A 16,687-nucleotide genomic window follows, 5' to 3' on the forward strand; every position below is an offset into this window, starting at 1 on the left:
TGAGATTGTGTTGCTAAAATTGCTGGTGTTACACAAACACAATTCAAATTCTGACTAATAATATAGGATGTTATGTATCCTTCAGCATTCTAACAGTTTGGGGAAGGTCCTTTTCCATTCCAGTATGACTGCGCCTCAGTGAACAAACAAGGCCTATAAAGACATGGTTGGATGGGTTTGGTGTGGAAAAACTTGACTGGGCCGCAGAGAGCACTGACCTCAACTCCATCGAACACCTTTGGGATGAGCTGGAATGGAGAATGTGAATGAATATTTCGTACAATATCTTCAAACATAATTGTTAAACGGGATGTCCAAAAGAATATCTAAAAAAAGCATAGAAAATTACCTTGAGAGAATTAAAGGTACTTTCTCTCTTATATTTGGTTTCACAACCCTTGGTAATAATGGCAGCCTGCAAATATTTCTTGTAACATAAACATCTACAAGTCTACAATTTCAATGTGTTCAAGCGATTGCGCGGGATTCCTCTTCTCAAGCAGGGGATGCACCTTAGGGTTGAGTTGTTTACAGACTTGTATATAATTTCCACCTTTGGGGATCTCTTGTGTCTGGACGGATGCCAACAGAATGCCCTATGCTTGGCCCGGCTGTATAACCTGTGGCCTGGCAAAGCCAGCCATTTGCCTTAAAGTGCCCGGGCTGCCCCCAGCATGGGTTTGGTTTTTTTGCCTTTTTTTACATTTTTCGTAATCCACTTTTTACTACTGTCATATTTATAATATTAAATGAAAAGTAAAATGCTGTTCTTCTGGATAAATGTGTACAATAAATAATAAAACCCCCAAATAAACAAACAAATAAACGCTTCTTGTTTTATCTCTACTTCCTGGAAATTGTGGTTCATTTGCATAAATAGGTTCAGTGTTTTGTGATTAAAAAAATATTTTCGCAGCAAAACAGAGTGCGAAGACAAAAGATACAAAGCTGTGATTTTCCATGAAGCTATATTCAGAGGGTACAGTTTTGGCAGTACTTACAAAGTCCATATGCTGCCTTGGTATTGCTATAATTAAGCCAAAAAGTCATGTTAGATTGGCCTTTTCCATCTGTTCTATGATCTGTTTAGGGACTAATTCTGAAGGAATGACAGCTGACCTTAAAATGATTCATTCTGTTAACACGCATATTCTATATGCATGTTAGGTATAAGCTGAGTTTTTTTTGTCTGAAATATGGATATATGAATTCTATAATTGTTCTTGCAATTAAAATTGTTTTAAGTAGCTAGTAAATATTAACATTATTCCCCGGGCAGTACATAGTGTTTCATTTATCTTGCACTCCAAAGTAAACTGATGCGATTGCATTTCTTATGGAGTTTTACTTCTGATAATTTACTCTAAATATTTTGGCTGTATAAAGGTTTGATGTGTGAGATGCAGGACACTTAGTCGGTATTTATGATGCTAATTGATTTAATTTATTTTGCATCCCTAGTGGATTTTTGAACTGTCACTCATGCCATTATCTTAATGTTGTTGTTTCCAATAACGGTGAGAAAAGTCATTTTAAAGGCAGGAGGTCTGCTCGCACAGATGCATCAGGAGTAAAGTAGACTTTCCTTTGAGACCGTCACATTGGCTGAAGGAAACCTCGCAAACTCGTACACTGCCTGTCCATCTGTTGGAATGTGCGTTACCTTGAGAAAGCCGCTAATATAAGCATTCTCATGGGTGGCATTATTAATATAGTAATACACATATTTTTTTTTTACTCTAGACCAAATTAGAAAGGAATAAAGTGTCTGCGGTGTGATAATGGAGGTAAATAAGGGAAGGTCATTTTGTTTATTGTCTGAATATACCGTATTGGCTCGAATATAGGCCGCACTTTTTCCCCCCACTTTAAGTCTTTAAAGTGGGGGTGCGGCCTATATTCGGGGTCTAGCGCCCGACGCCCGGGACATGCAGCTTTAAAAAAGCACCAAACTTTTAGTGTGCGGCCTATATACGGGGGCGGCCTATATCCGAGCCAATACGGTATATTTACAGCGTCTAGTCATTAGAGAAGTGGAGGTGTGTATCCTTGTAGGCTGACAAACGGCTATCTGGGAGCCTTTTTACTGATTAGGAACAAAGATATATTCACCATAAAACATTTATTAATGATGTTCGGAATAACGATCATTCATAGTTTTCTTCAATTATTTTGTCATTAGACTTCCTAAAAACTTTTGTCTGACTTTCTAAAAATGCAGCAATGTAAAATGCACCACAACACAGAATATTGAACAAGAATAAAAGATGTTAATCAGCTAAGAGGCTGATCTGCGTGTTGCTATGTGAAATAAAGTCATACTTCAACATGCAGTGTAGTTTGAGAAGCCTATGTTTGCCAAGATGACCATCAGCTACCGCTGTTTTTACTGCTGGGTGTGAACTTTTAGGTTAAATTAGGCTACTAGCATCATTTTGGGACCTGGGTACAAAGCTGAAGGCTGATATTTCCATTATTGTGGTTGATAAAGTCACAGTCAGCATAACATAGAATAATTGAGAGTCCTACCTACATGTTATTCATAAACCCCAAACAACCAACCAACCAACCAACACTCATACATCTGAATATACAGATACACTGAAACACACAGATGCACACTTATGTATATTTACTTATAACAGCCGTGTACTGCCATACATGCACATACTGACACATATATTCATACACGTTCATGCATAGCTATGAAAGCAACAAAGACCTTAGCGGATAAACACACACACATACATAACCGTTTAAGTTGACCATCGTAGACATTGTTACTTTATGTCGCCCCTAAGTGTTTGCGCTTTTTATGCTTCTGGGAACAATTTTCAGCTAGTTTTTGAAAATATGAATTAAGAAGCAGAAATGTTGTGTTACAAAAAATGAAGAGGTTATAAGAAATGAACAAATCACTCCTGCTAATGCCAGTCCTTTAATAAAATTACCCCCCCCCAGTATGTTCTGTTTGTGAGTAGAGAGTTAAATTTACATTCTTCTGCAGGAAACAATAAAAATGACCTATCGAAATGCATTGAATTATGAACCCTTGCAGAATAGGCAAGATGGAAATATAGCTTGTAAGTGTAACTCAATTGTTAAAGCACAGGAGAAATTGAACTATAAATAAAATACCAAAAATGATCACCGTTTTGGCAGCTTATACATCTTTAAAGGCAATAAGGCTTAAGTATGTCAGGGAATGTCACTGTGACTGTGAATAGCAAATGGAAATGTCAACTCGCATAACATAATAAATTGCTGATTAAAACTGCAGTCTAAACAAGATTTCTTTTTAAAAGCGAGTCTTACAGGAAAATGGTTCCCAGCCTTGACTTGTAATCTTATTATTGTAACTTTTGATGAGAGGAGAAAGGTTGACTGGCACACTGTGTTTGTGCGGAAAGAAGGCCGAAATACATTTAGATGCCCAGTCTCACCGGCAGCTGACACATCCAACATACAGTATATGTAAAGGGACAGCAAAGCAAGGCCATTCTTGCATTACATTTAACATTGCAAGAGAGGTCTTCTGCAAGGCGAACTGAATTCAGTTTCTGTTATTAGAACTATTAGTACTGTTCATCCAGTATACAGATGTCTTTTCTATGTTGGTCTGGAGGCATTATTTACAAAAGCTGAGTTTGCACCAGAATCTGCATATCACATTATTATTTTAATCATAATCATTCAGTTCGACAAATCTAAACGTGCTGAAATGGATATTAATACTAAAATTAGATGCTGATCTGAGTCACCCAACATATTGTGTGCAAGCTGCTCTGTGCATAACGAGTGTGTGCGTTAGTGCATGCTGTTAGAGTTTGTTGGTGTTAGAGTGAGTTTTAGTGTTAGTATGTGTGGAAGGGGCTGAATGAAAGGACGATCACTTGACTTTACTTGCCCCTAACCCATTTTATTTATATAGATATACAGGGAGTGGTAGGGGAATGTTATGAGGATGGGATTAATATTATATTATACATGGCCCTAAAATAATTACAAAGGTTATTATGGTGACTATAAAAAGGTAATGTTGGTGTGATGCCCCCTTTTTGATGGAACATTGTGCAGCAGTTTTTATAACTGTTTCACTCAATAAATATGTTTGTTCATTGCTGTGATTTGGTGAACCACTGTTAATTTGAAGGACTATTCAAATTTCCATCTTTGCATTACAATTCATTTGAATTGCAAACTTACAGAATTTTGGTACATTACGTGATTTGTGTGAAGCCCCGAAAATGAGGCCAGACCCCACATGAAAACAAAGCAAGAAGCTCAGTATTGGGTCCACATTCACTCTCAATCACTCTCTCACACTCGCATTCTTGTTCACTCTCTCACACTCCCTACCTTCTCTGCCAACCACTTCCACCGACCATTTCTGCTTCCACATCTTCTTCTGTATCTTCTTCTTTCTCTTCTCTCCATTCTATCTTCAATCCTTAATCTGGTATCTTCTTTCTTCGTCCGCATATCTGCAGACATAATCTGACAATTTCTGCCAAAATGGCAACGCTTTGGTATCATCCTCTCCTGATCCTCCCATTGGCGGAGAAGACCTCACGGCAAGCGCCATTGTATTGACTTCAGGTGATCTCAGGTCAATACAGTGGCGCTTGCAGTGACGTCATGTCCTGATCCTTGGGGGAGAGAACGTCACTGCAAGCGGCACCATATTGCCCTAAAGTTCATGTGAGGAATGGGGAGGACAGCCGCCAGGTTATGTCCAATAAGAGATGTGGATGAAGAAAGAAGATATCAGATTAACGATTGAAAGAATAGAGCAGGGAGAATCAAGATAGAATAAATAAGATGACGGAGATGCAGAAGTGGTCAGCAGAGAAGGTAGGGAAACATTTAGAGAATGTGAGAATGTGCACTGTGTTAATTGGCATAATGTGTGCTATAAATTATATTACAGTCATTTTGCTTGGCCAGGCACAGCAAGTCGTTCCTTACTGGAGAACGTTATTACAAAACAGCCGCAGAATTAAATCAGTTTCTTCTCCAGTAGACAGAAAGGTGTTTTTCAATTTGTCCCACGGTGTGAAAGCTGAGGCAAATTCTTTAACGCTTAGAAATTAGAAAAAAAACTGCGCTATTTACTGGCAATATGTGATGATCCAATAAATCAGGGGTAGGATACAGCGAGTACCATGATACCGTGATGGCTTAAGCTTGAACCAATTGCAGTTTTCCCATGTGAAAATAGAAACACATTTCTGCAATACCATTTGCAACTTGGGAGTTTGTAGTTCAATGCCCAGCACAGCAAATATAATCTAGCAAGTTTGGGGAACGTATTAAAAGAAGTCTGTAAATATGGAAGAGTAGTGAATTATTGATCAAATCATCCTTCAATTTATGCGGGATGCGGGTTCCTCTCTGTAAGAAAGTACCAAGGAAAAAGGATGTGGCGTGTTCTAGGAGTCAGGAATAGCTGTAGCACTCAATAAATTATTTAACTGCAGGGACGCCTTATCTATTTCTACTAGGTGAAACTGTAAGCTGATAACTAAGACCATTGATAAAGTGAATGCATTTTATTAACATCCTTGGCGTCCTGCGTAATACCATATGCATTTATTTGCTTATAGGTTAAGGTTGGAAGTGGGCTGGCAAATAGGACAATGGTGCTTTACTTTTGACCATATTTTGCCCTTCCAGATGATTTATGGGGATGATTTATAGTAAACAGACAATTTTTAATCTGAGGATATATATATAATCAATTATATTTTAATGGCAGGCTTAATCCCTTTCATCCCACAGGATGGGGAGAAGCACTGGTAATTGTTGCACCCTCCACATGTACCCGCTGAGATTTTAATGGGTCTCACAGGTATTTTTGTTCGGTCCCGATTCTACTGAGCAAGGGAACAGGGTGAGCTCTATCTGTGCAAGGGCTACAAAGAAAGGTAGAGAAACTGATTAATATGGTTGAGGGGGAGTAGGGACCTCAATTTTGTTCTTATGTGATTATTTTTTATAATGTGATGTAAATGAGAGGGGGGTCTTTGAAACCCACAAGCAAATCCACAAGTTTTTTGTATCAGATAATTTATGCATGAAGTAGCCTAGCTTTCTTATATTTCTTTGTTGACTTTAAAGTTAAAGGACCGTAAAACCTCTTGATATGTCAGTTCACCCAGACCCTCCAAGTTTTTTTTGCGTCTATTAAAAGTTTAGGGCTGGTGCTAACAGTTCCTTACGGTACTTTTATGCTAGAGAATTACGTTACTGAAGAGCTAGACAATTAACTAGCCAATTAACTAGTAGTGTAACCACCAAAGTACTGAACGGTTTCTCAATATAGCTAGTTGTAGAAGACAGCTGGATAAATTACATATTCTGGAATCACAGAACTAGACTTTATGACTCTAGTTCCACATTAAATGCTACTAAAATATATAACCCTACCAATGACAAAGTCTTGGATGACCTTAATGAATCACATAGGCAGCTTTTTATTTAGAAGTAGATTTACTTTTGTAGTATGCAGCACTTGAGTTTTTATAATCATTGTACTTTACGAATAAAACTTCTGTATAATTTATATTATCATAATTCTGGCCACATGTCACATCAGTTAATTCATAACCTCGAATATCTGTGCTTCACCACATCTTTATTAACCCCGCAGACACAGATAACGTTTGGCTATTTAGTGGAATGGGCTAACGGAAGGGGTCGACAGGAGATATACATGGCTCATTTCTAGGTGGCTTGAAAGGACAACAATGGAAAAACTAAAATGTCACATTAGCATAGTGTTTTCAAAGTGTCAATTTAAACAATGCTCTGCTGATAAATGTTGCTCTAAGCTATTTTCAATTGGGAAATATTTGTCAAATGAGTATATAATCTGTAGAAAATTAGATCAGTATGTTAACCTGTTCAGTGCAGTGCAGTTGAATTATATAATTCCAATAATGGTAATAATGAGGTGATTATTTAATTCTGTATCAAATATGACGCCTAAATAACCCAATAAAACAGGGCCTTAATTAAAAAAAAATTGGTTTTTTTACTTCTTTGCAAACCTATACAAGATCCATTAGACCAGTCTACAAAAGGTTTCGGTCCCTTCTATATTGGACTTTTCTACAGCGGAGCCCTCAGAAGAGCATCATTTTTGCCAGGAATTTTGTATAAAGTACCATAAAGCTGGATGACGAGCTCACTGGCGGGGTTCTCATCTCCTGATGTGTCTGTGCGCCGGGATCTGACAAGAAACCCCGGCGCACAACAGCTGTTGCCGCGCGGATCACAAGGGAGCGGTATCGGAGGTCTTTAACAGACCTCCGGCTCCCTTGAGTGATTTTAAGCCGGGTTGAACCCGGCTTAAAATCACTCAAGGGAGCCGGAGGTCTGTTAAAGACCTCCGATACCGCTCCCTTGCGAGCCTGCTCCTCCAGCGGCGGACATTACTGTCCGTCTCTGGAGGGGTGCCGGGTGCCGCAGGTTGGCACCCCCTGGAGTGTGGCGCCCTGTGCGGTCGCACACCCCAAAGGTCGGCCCTGCTCTAAGGGGCCGGCCTTAGGGGTCTGCGGCCGCACAGGGTTTAAATAAAAACATCGGGGGTTTTTTTCAACTTTATTTAACATCCTCCATGTTAAATAAAGTTAAAAAACTTTATTTAACATCCTCCATGTTAAATAAAGTTTTTTTTAACTTTATTTAACATGGAGGATGTTAAATAAAGTTAAAAAAAACCCCCGATGTTTTAATTTAAATCCTGTGCGGCCGCAGACACGTAAGGCCGGCCTTGGTGGGGACTTCCCGGCCCCTTAGAGTGGCGGACCCGGCAAATCCCCCGTGTTTCCCCGAAAGTAAGACATATGTCTTACTTTCGGGGTACGGCTTATATTAGCTGACCCCTCTGAAACTCCCGATACGTCTTACAATCGGGGGTGTCTTACTATCGGGGAAACACGGTATATATCTATAGTTTCCCATGAATTCCATTAATATTGTGTTAAATGCAGATGACATTTTGTTATCTTTGACAAATCAGTAGATATCTCCTCCACGGAAGTTGGCAAAATAAGAATAATGAATACCTCCCAGCACTCTAAAAAGCAGTCACATTGTTGGGTACTTTCTTGCAGAGCTGCAGTGTTGATTTTTGTCCAGTTGTTAAAATCAGAGGATCCGCCAGACCTCATAGCGGTCTAATGACATGTTGAAATGGAGCACTGGATATGATGTCATATTGCAGCACTAGGCATCCCTAGAAATAATAGTAAAACTGGCTTAGACAGTACCTGAGAAATAGGAGTGTTATTTCACAGGTAGTCATACAAGGGATATTTGGTACAAAAAACATGAGCGATCGGATGGACCTCAATTAACATACAAGGTATGCTATTGCTATACCAAATATGAGTCAAGATTTGAGGGGGGGTCATTGAGTGTCATAAACTGTGTTTTCTTTGTTCTTGTTTGTAGTAGTATAGTTGAATCTAAATGTAACAAATGTATCTTTTCTTTATGTGTTTAGCATTCTTTTCTTAATTGAGTTTGTATCACAAAGGTAGTCATGGGGTTTCCGATGACCTCTTTAGCAGAATTTATTTCTAGGGACAAGTTTATTTGCATCATAGGAACAAGACAGAATTTTAGAATGTAGCCCAGGTGCTAGATTCCTTTCATGGAAACATTTCAGTCTACCTCCCAGGAGAGAGACAGTCAACCAAAGAAATGCAGCCCAGATCTTCACATTGTTCTAGTTAGACCAATGGCTCATCACAGAATCAGAATCCGGATCTTTTGGAACATCTGTTATTTCTGACCCCTGTGTCTCTCTAAGCCTCAGGCAGATCTTGTAAGTGCTAATTTACTAGTACATAATATATCATTATAGGCACAGGCATAAAATCATTTTACAACCCCAGATTTTCTTTTAGTGTCATAGCTAAATTAAAACCCTCTTAAAAATATTCAGACACACAATCCGGAGGTTACAATACTGTGTAAAGCCAGTTTTAGTTTCATATGCAACATTCGATGACAAGAAAACAGTTGAACACTTAAAGGTGAATTGAATTAGTTGGTAAGTATTTAGAGGTCTGTTTGAACGAAGCCTTAAAACGCTCTGGAAGACAGATGTAACCAAACAGCACTTGCACAGTTATAACATAACAGAACATTTATTGTTTCTGTAACAGAAAACATTGAACGTTAGAAGTCAGTGCATACCCAGGGAATAACATTCAAAAAACATCCGTCTAAGCCATAATTATTGGAGATTCCATCACACTATATGGCCATATATTGCTTAAGTGCCTCATTAATAGTGTCCTGAGATGGATTTAAATTGCTTGAGAGAATGCAGTGCATTCCCCCTGATTGCTTGGTAAGCAATATAGCCATGAACAATTAGATAGGACACGCCAAACGTCGACGTAGCGGCGGGCTAAGTCATATATGGCTATAAAGTGTGACAGAATCCCCAATATTGCTTGTGTGCTTATTGGTCATTATTATGCTAGCAGCAACCCTGGAATCTGAATATGTAAGCCTTTTATGCTTTTTAGGTTGCACACTCCCCTGTTTAATATTTTTTTCGGTAGGAACTTAGTTGACCCATAATTCAGTTATTCAAACAGACTGACCAAGTCGATTGCCAACATGACAGCTGTTTCTCTTGGCTTTGTTGAGTGAATCTTGATAACTCAGTCTTTGATGAATCGACTGGCCTGTCTCTGTATAAGAAAATCTATGATGCGCCACCATGACTGATTTTGGTTTAAATGGAGTGTTCTGTTCTGATTCGTGACATATTTAGGTTGTCTGGTTTCAGGACTACCGACTTAATGTGTTGAAGACCTGTTAGACGCATTTACTTTTCTGTAATTTAAACAAAATTTATTTGCTAAAGAAGCGTTTTGCAAGGCTTTTTACCTAGTATGACGTATGTTGTCTACAGGCTACGGTCCTCAAAGGTCTACAACATGCACAATTAAAAACTACCGTATTTGCTCGATTATGAGACAACACCCTAAAATTTGAATATTAATTTAGAAAAATGCATTTTTTGTTTTTATTTCCTTTTATTTGCCAACCTGCCCCCAGTTATGCACATCTGCCCCACGGCTTGCCACTCTGCACCCCAGATATGCCGTATACCCCCTATATGCCACTCTACCTCCCTCATATGCCTTATACCCCCCTATTTGCCACTCTGCCTCCCTGTTATGCCTTATATCCCCCTATTTGCCACTCTGCCTCCCTGTTACGCCTTATATCCCCCTATTTGCCACTCTGCCACCCAGATATGCCTTATTCCCCCTATTTGCCACTCTGCCCCTGATATGCCTTGTACCCCCCCCACTTACCGATGCAGCCCTAGACTTGTTCCTCGTGTTCCAGACTCCCTGGTGTGGGGGCAGCTGGTGGACATCTGCGCAGACACTTCCGCTGGGGCTTCTACGACGGAGATTGTCTTCCCACATTGTGCAGACGTTCACTGGCTGCCAGAGAGGAGGATCCAAGTCTCCTGCAGCGCTGCGGGGGATTCTCCTCTATGGCAGCCAGTAAACGTCTGCGCAATGCGAGTAGACAACCTCCCCTGCTGCTGGCCAGTACTTCCACCGGGGCTTCTATGGAGCATCGGAAGTTCATGTCAAGCCGGCGCTCTGTCATAGAAGCCCCGGCAGAAGTGCAGGCAGCAGCGGGGGTTGTCTGCGCACATCGTGCAGATGTTCATCGGCTGCCAGAGGGGAGGATCCAGGATCTCCTGCAGCTCTGCGGGGGATCTGGATATTAATTCTTGTAATCAGACATTTTTTGAGGTTTGATTATAAGATGACCTCGAATATAAGAATATGTATATGCTTTTCAGAGCATTTACTAAAACTGTATCAATAATGCAAAAGCGTAATTCATTCACTGTGTGATCATGCTCTTTAAAATGTGAAGGGACTAGTAAGTCAACTTTTTAATTATTATTATAGAAATGATTATAATAAATATATTGTTTTATAAAGTGCCAACATATTATGTAGCGCTGTACAATGGGTGTACAGGACACAAACATTAGCATATAACATAACAATGTGACTTACAGGAACAACAGGTGAGGAGGGCCCTGCTCAAACAATAGTAGATTTATGTTTAGAAACCCATATTTTCATATGTTTTTAGTTGTTTCACCAATATATATGAGATTATACAAACACATTCATATATAAAACAATTAAGGAGTCGTAAAAACTCCCCTAATATTATACCACTTATCCCTATGTGGATATTTACATGTATTACCTTTAACATTACTACCATAGGCTTTACACCCCCAAGGAAAAATGATCTTATATGAAATCAAAAAGTGTTGTTGTCTTATTCCCTCACTCGAAATAAACTCAGCAATGACTAAACTGTCCCTAATGGTATTGGCACGTCTGTACACCATTAATGGTATCTTTTCAAGCTCCTGAATATCCACGGTAAAATGTGCCAATATTTTTTTATGATCTTAGTTCTGCACTGTGGCTACCATAATCGGACACGTACACCAGCTTTTCTCAGTGGGTCTATCCAGCTTTTTATGTAATATACCATCACTCTCCAGAGGCATAATAGTATCATATACTTCTTCAATTAATTTTTGTGGGTAAATTCTTATAGTACATTTTCTGACCATATGACCATATTGTGTGCATAACCAACCAGAACATTTTTACATGCAATAATTGACTTTTAAAGTCTTTGTGGGTGTTCAGAGTCATATCTTAGTTAACTATTTTTATCAGGGAGGTTCACATATAAACTCGTAATTAATTTTTCACCACAAAAAACAAATATTAGCCATCTTATGTTTGAAGGCCCTGGATAATGAGTTGAGGTCTATAAGAAACTCTTCTAGGGTCATTTGAGATATGATAAGGTTTTAGCCAAAAGCAAAAAGTAAATTCTAGTGTTCCTGTATCACTCATTTTGTTTGCAAGATAAGAGGAAGTAAGATTGGTCTGGATATTCTAGCCATAGCAAATATAATAATAATGTATTTGCTGCAAGAAGTATTATTTCTATGGCATCCAGACATACTGGTATTTTGTTATTTTTTATTTTATATACACATTACATTACATTACATTTATTTATAAAGCGCCGGCAGATTCTGCAGCGCTGTTACAGTCAGTAGAACAATTTCACCTGCAAAAACACATACAATAACAAACTGGTGCAAAGGAGAGGAGGGCCCTGCTCCTGCGAGCTTACAATCTAGTCAGCGGTTGAGGGGGAAGTGAGACAATAGGAGAGGACTGCTTGGATGGGGATGAGTTGATCTGGTTCCAATGATGCGTTGAAGCTGTTGATTGTTCAGATGGATTGATTATGATGATGTTTGGGAGTAATGGGAAGGAATGTTGTACGCTTCCCTGAACAGGTGGGTTTTCAGAGAAGTTTTGAAAGTTGCGTACGAGGCAGAAAGTCTGAACAGAACGGGGAAGGGAATTCCACATGAGGGGTGCGGTGTGGGTGAAATCCTGCTTTCTGCAGTGGTACTTGGTATGTTGTTTCCCTCCAGTTTAACTCCAGTGTCACTCTTAACTGCCCACTTATGAAGAGTCCACTAGGGGTAAGGCCACAGCAGCTACATTTCCAAGCAAGCTTGTTTCCAAGTGTGACCGAGGAATTTATAGGGCTGCCTCACAAGTGGTCAGTTAGGTGATTGCATACAGGCGGCAGATGTTTCACACCGTGGCTAACAAATGAAAGGAGTCCACTTGGGGTAAGGCCACAGCAGCTACATTTCCAAGAATGTACATATACATGTAATCTCTAATTTTCTGTCTAATTATGATATGCTAATTTCCATACACAGAGGAAAGCAAAGAAAATGTGATTAAACTGAAACAAAACTTAAATGTTTAAAGGGACAATTCAACTCAATGGCAAGTACTAGATGTGGAAGACCTACGTGTATAGCTGTATGTAAGCTGTAGTCCAGTAAAGGCTAAACTAAAGGGCTGGCTGGTTTTCAGGATGCATGCATAGTCCCAACTTGTTCAGATTCCTTTGATAAAATGAATATTACAATATACCAACTATTAACTAGACAAATAAATGTAACATTCAGTTTCTTTTAGTTGTACGCAACATGGCCACACTGAAGGTTCAGTATTAGATATTTGACATGTTATGTGTCCTTTATCTACCTTGAGCTGTTGCAATCCCTTCGATCTTGGAAAATAGGCAATTTTATGGGACTACACGGCTAGTAATGTTGTTAACAGGGATCTGGATCATAATGCAAATAACCCAATTTCTAGGTTCATTTGCAAGCAGTGCTGTCAAAGGAATTACCTTAAGTGATGTCAATAACTCCAATACCCATTTTGGTTAATTTTGCTAATAAAAAACAAGTTAAACATTTTTATTGTCTTCTGTAAATCACATTGTGCTTGTCTGGTCCACATGAAAACTATAGTGTATTGTTGTAGTTAAATAAGAGTTTAATGTTTTTGGAAGGAGAGGCGACCTTCTTGAGCCCTCAAGGTCATTAAAGGTTGATGAATGAGATCATGATACAGTGTCTCTTTATCAAGAATCTTAGCCTTCCTGTAGCCTAAAGGACATATGAATTATATATCAACCTTCTCCAATCTAGGTGAAAGAAAACCATGTTAAATGTATTTGTCTTAAGAAGCCTTTATGGCAGAGGCTGTTCAGCAAAAACATTCAGTTCAGAGTCAGATGAACCCATTGGTATATCAGATCTGCTTTTTAAAGTGATGGCCTGCCTTTATATATGGAAATTTTATAACGTACCAATAAATATTCAATGTGAGCAATCTCTAAGATACAAGCATAGTTATTAATTCTTGGAAACAAATGTAGCCGTAATTACATTTCCTGATATGAATGTGCTGGAAATGTTAAGATCCATTTTTTATGTTAACCTCCACAAAAAAAGAAAATCTTTATATATATATATATATATATACTGGTGCAATTGTTACAAAATGAGATGGTAGTTTTATTATTGAAACTGGATTGAAATATAAACGGTAACAAACATCTTTTGGATCATGCAGTGCACTATGGGAATGCATGTGAATGCACTGTACAGTGATACATTAGCATTGTGGTCCTGCCTTGTTATTCCTCTTAAAGTAACACTCCAGCCATCATATGCACTTTAATGTACTTGATAGGTGCGTGGTCCCTTTAAATTGTCACGTGAATCTGCAGAATCCCCCCAAATGCATTTACCCCTTTCCCGTCAACCTCAGCTAATTGTCCTGCAGTAGATGCATTTGGTCAAATGAATCTGCCTGCGCATGATATGCACACATCCAGTCTGATCCCGCGCTGGCTCTGCTGAACTCATGCACCCCATTGTGCATGTATAAAGTATAACCATTCATTTCAATCAGAGCACTTTCCTGCCACTAATTGGCTGCTTAAGCCGTGACAGGGCATGACCTCATTGATTTCATTGTAAGTACTTACTGCCACTGATTGACATCTTAAGCAGCCAATCTGTGGCAAGAACTTTTGGAAGATTTTGCAGTATGGCTATAACCCTTGTGTCTGGTTAGTTTTTATGTTGCAGAAGAAGGAATATTAATAGAGGGTTAGGGTTACTCACAGTGTACTTTAATATGGTTTTTTTTCTATAATAGAGGAACATTAGACTGTCCTTTTAAACCTCCAGCGCACAAACAAGAAGCTTCAGTTTCATATAATTGCCCATGGGCAGAGATTACATTAATCCTTTAATAGACATGCAAGTACCTTAATATGTGTAAGGTGTGTGCATACGCATTTAAATATCTATAATGAACCTAATCATACTCCACATTAACAAGAGCAAGTTTAATGTTTTGATCTCCACAGTGCTAAACAGACACAGATGTATTTTGAAAAGATGGATTAGCTGGTTTTTATCTGCCATTAAAATTATGTGGTTTTGTCTTTCTTTGGGCAGCAAAGGAGCTGAGGCTGATGCCTTTTGGCCAGGGGGGAGACAGCAGGTTGACCCCCCACAGCCCCTTTGCTCCCCCTTAAGAAACATGCACTAGTACACACACATTTACATCCTTTAATTGAAAACATACACACTCTAACACATACAGTACATACTTACACATTAGCACATACATATTCTAACACACACATTCACATACACATAATACTCACACTAAAACAAACATTCTCACTCTATCACACATCCTCTCCATCACATCCTTACATCTCCATTCTTTCACATCATCCCACCGCCACACCATCACATCTCACACTTTTTTTGACATACAACGCAAGGCCATTCATTTAAAAATGATTTTTAGTATCTATAAATTTATTAAAAATAGAGAAAATAGATATATATATATATCGATAATGTTCAGGTGAAGATGGAGTCTTCACTCAAAGGTGACACCTTTTATTGGGGCAACAAAAGACATATGCTTTAGGGACCTCCATGGTCCTTTCACCAGGTGAACTCATCTGCCATCTCACCAAGTTTGAATCCATGCTCCACTAAACTTGTCCCCTTGCCTCTTTGGCTTTAGGGAATATTTGCAGAACATTTACAATCTGATGTGATAAAGCATTAATTTCCTAATGGATTAAGCGCTGCCTGCCCAGTGCTCTTCATTAATTCATTTCTTTAAAATTGCTGAATATAAATAATTCTATAAACTATGCAGATCCTTAGGTTATAAAGTGACTTCTCATTATGAATTGTCTTGTATGCTTACTGACAGTTTGCTTGTTTTGCAATCTTCTAACACTGTAAGACTTTTAATTGCCAGTCGAGTTGCCACATGATCCTGATATCCGAGGACAACTGTGGTTTTTAATGGTTATCGTTTTGTTATGCTTTCTTCTTTAGATCACATCATTTTTTTTTTTGCCTTTACATTGTAAATTGAAAACACCAAAAATGTACCTGCCCAAACACACAATGGCTTGTATGCTGAAGTATTTTGGATTGCAATGACAGTGGCATTGGATTACATGCATTTAGTGGCTTTTTAATTTTTAAATACATTAATACAATAATGTCCTCAATGTTTTTAGGAACCCATTACCATTAAACGCAAAATGTGTAACCAACATGTGTCTTTCAGAAAGCAGATGGAAAGCCACAGGCTGTCCCCACCACAAACTGGAATCCTCCTATAACCCTAGCTATCAGATATTAGACATCCCTAACCTTGTGATAGTAAGGCTGGAAAAGAGTAAATGTTACCATTTTTTTTGTTTTTGTTTTTTTTTTGTGGATTTTAAGTCTACTCAAATGGAAGCAGAACATATTAATACTGAGTGGTACCATATTGCTTCTTAGCAAGTAATGCCCTCTGTATTTATCTGATGATCATATAACCCCTCCATGAGCGAGCTTTTTATCTTTAATACAGTAGAAAAAAATATGATGACGAATAAACATTTTTTAGACTGATATAATATATATATATATATATAAAATATATACTGTAGATATAATTGTTAGCGTTATTCCATAACGCCTTATTTTTTATATTTTATTTTAACAATTGCTTGTGATACTTAATATATTATTGAGTAAGGCATTTAGAAAAATAGTGAGTTTTACTTACATGATTTAATTCACACAGTATCATAAATATTAGGGCTATAGAATACTGTTACACACCTATAACAACAAATCATTCCAGGAATATCAGAGAAGGAAAGAATT

The 16,687-nt window shown here is 38.4% G+C and overlaps 1 protein-coding gene across 1 annotated transcript in view; it reads left to right on the forward strand.

Annotated features, from left to right (window-relative positions):
* IL1RAPL2 (interleukin 1 receptor accessory protein like 2) overlaps positions 1 to 16,687 on the forward strand; it is a 258,512-nt gene that overhangs the window by 93,932 nt on the left and 147,893 nt on the right. The gene's annotated exons all lie outside the window — the stretch shown is intronic.

Source organism: Spea bombifrons, chromosome 8 (assembly GCF_027358695.1).
Source record: "Spea bombifrons isolate aSpeBom1 chromosome 8, aSpeBom1.2.pri, whole genome shotgun sequence".
In the NCBI taxonomy this organism is placed as follows: domain Eukaryota; kingdom Metazoa; phylum Chordata; class Amphibia; order Anura; family Pelobatidae; genus Spea; species Spea bombifrons.